The sequence below is a fragment of the Tigriopus californicus genome, chromosome 2 (genome assembly GCF_007210705.1).
Source record: "Tigriopus californicus strain San Diego chromosome 2, Tcal_SD_v2.1, whole genome shotgun sequence".
Lineage (NCBI taxonomy): Eukaryota > Metazoa > Arthropoda > Copepoda > Harpacticoida > Harpacticidae > Tigriopus > Tigriopus californicus.
Genome location: NC_081441.1, coordinates 14,531,949 through 14,534,319, shown reverse-complemented (window position 1 = coordinate 14,534,319; position 2,371 = coordinate 14,531,949). Strand labels below are relative to the sequence as shown.

The window sequence follows — 2,371 nt, the reverse complement described above, 5'->3', positions numbered from 1 at the left end:
TGCGCAAAGTACTTTATGACTCCCTGATTAAAAGCCGCTTGGAATACGGACTGGAGTTTTTTGGCCAAAGTTGCGCTGTCAAGAGACTTGTTCCTTTGCAAAAGAAGGCAGTAAGATGGATAACTAATGCACGAAGATCAGCCCACACCAGCAATATTTTTAAAGATCTGTGTATATTGAAAATCAAGGATCTCGTAAGATTCAAACAAATTGGGCACCTACTCGCCAAACTGAAGGGCAAGCTTCCTTTGCTTGTTTCTCAGTTTCCGTGCAAAGTAATGAGGGCAGGAACCGTATGTATACTTCGATCAGCCTAAAACACAAACTTCTTGGCAACAAAAACTTCCCCCATTTTCTTTTCCAAAAACATGGAACGCTTTTATCCTTGAAACGAAGCAAGTGTTCTCAATGGAGAACACAATGAGACAATGGAGTCGATATGTTAGGGGATCGATCATTGGCACACATTCATGGAGCGCAACCCGTCCACATTTAAGGAGGCTCGGAAATTCGTTCTCGAGGGTGAGACCATCCGTGACGGCACCCGTACTTTCACGTCCCCCCAATCGCTCAATTCTGCAGAATTGGGAGTCAACGCCGCCACCAAGTCTTCGTATAAAAGGAGCGGTGGAAAGTCAGGTCGAAAATTTGAGAAGTCTGGATCATCCGAGAGGTGTTCTTTTGCGGATCATCCAAGAGACACACTCGTGAGGAATGTCCGGCACTCAAATCTACTTGCCATGGATGCGGGAAAACCGGTCATTGGCAACCTGTTTGCCGCTTCAAAAATCAGGTGAAAGCACACTCCATAAAGGTAATACCTAAGGAAGACGAAATCGTGGTGAGTGGATTACATCTGAAAATTGCTTCCTCATCACTGAAAGCCAGATCGAATCAAATAGAAGTTCTGGTCTCTCCTAATGGTTCACAAAAATCGGTAAAACTTCGATTTTGTGCCGATACCGGGGCAGATGTTGTGATCATGGGCATGAATCAGTTCATAGATTCCGAATTATGTCAACTCATACCCGTTGAAAATCGTTTCCATAACTCCAAAATTACTGGAGTGAATGGGCGGTCAATCGATATTTTTGGTACTTTCCAGACCAACCTTTCGTTAAATGAGACCAAAATAATCCGTGATGTGACACTGGTTGTCAGTCAGGATATTGATGATGCTTACCTGAGATTGGAGGCCAGTCAGGGATTCGGAATTGTTGGTCGCAACTTCCCTAATCCATCATATCCCATCATTTCTAAAATCCAGAAATAGGAGGGTGATCATCAGTCTGAAATTTCACCCGCCCCTGTATGGCCAGTGACGGTTCGGGATGACTGGATTTCTATGTTACCTCAAGATCCTTGCGATGACGTTTTCAAAAGCGTGGAGTGTAAACTCAGATCTATTTACAGAGAGGTGTTTGATGAATCCTGCTTGAAGCCCATGAGTGGCCCGATCGTGGGAGATCCCATGGTTATAACTTTAAAGGAGGGAGCTACTCCTTTCACCATCAATACGGCTCGTAATATCCCAGTCCCTCAACAGGAGCCAGTAAGAAAAATGCTGAATGATATGTTGGCTCAGAGTATCACAGAGCCAGTGGGTGATTTAACAACGACGTGGTGCCACCCTCTCGTGGTAGTACCCAAGTCTGATGGATCATTCAGGCTATGTGTGGATTTGACCCGTTTAAATACTCAAGTTGTGCGCTCAATCCATCCAATAAAACTCCTACCGAGGCCATATTCGGATTCCGTCCGACGGATAAGTATTTTGTCAAATTGGGCTTGGTAAGAGGGTATTGGCATATGCCATTGGAGGAAAAATCTCAAGAGTTGACGACCTTTTTTACTCCTTTTGGGAAATTTCGATTTTTGCGTTCTCCGATGGGTTTCATCTCAACAAGGGATTTTTTCTCTTATAGAGGTGACATGGCGATGTCGGGTCTTGACATCCAGAAGGTCATTGACGAAATAGCCGCTGGCCAGCCCGAATATAAAGATCTTGTGCAATTGACCTGTGAGATTCTTGAACGTTGTGTCCGGTATGGAATGACCGTTAATGGGCGCAAGAGTGTAATTGGTGGCTCGAAATGTATTGACTTCGTGGGCTACCAAATTTCCAGGAACTCCATTAAGGCTGATCCGGAAAAGCTTAATGCGATCCGGCACTTTCCAATGCCAGACGATAGACGCAATCTCCGGTCATTCATGGGGTTAGTCAATCAGCTCGGCCAATTCACTAGTCAGATCGCTGTTTCAGCCGAGCCCCTTAGAGGACTTCTAAAGATCAAGAATGCATTTCTGTGGTTGCCCGAGCATTCTATGGCTTTTGAAAAAATCAAGACAGCTCTTAAGTCCCCCCCCCCCC

The 2,371-nt window shown here is 45.0% G+C and overlaps 1 long non-coding RNA gene across 1 annotated transcript; it reads right to left on the bottom strand.

Annotated features, from left to right (window-relative positions):
- Positions 1-7: 7 nt before the first annotated feature.
- Positions 8-2,363, bottom strand: LOC131893273 (uncharacterized). Its single transcript, XR_009374666.1, has 3 exons — positions 1,353-2,363; positions 1,184-1,256; positions 8-821 (listed from the first exon to the last, which is right to left on the bottom strand). It is a non-coding gene; the product is annotated as an uncharacterized LOC131893273 (long non-coding RNA).
- Between the last annotated feature and the right edge of the window lie 8 nt (positions 2,364-2,371).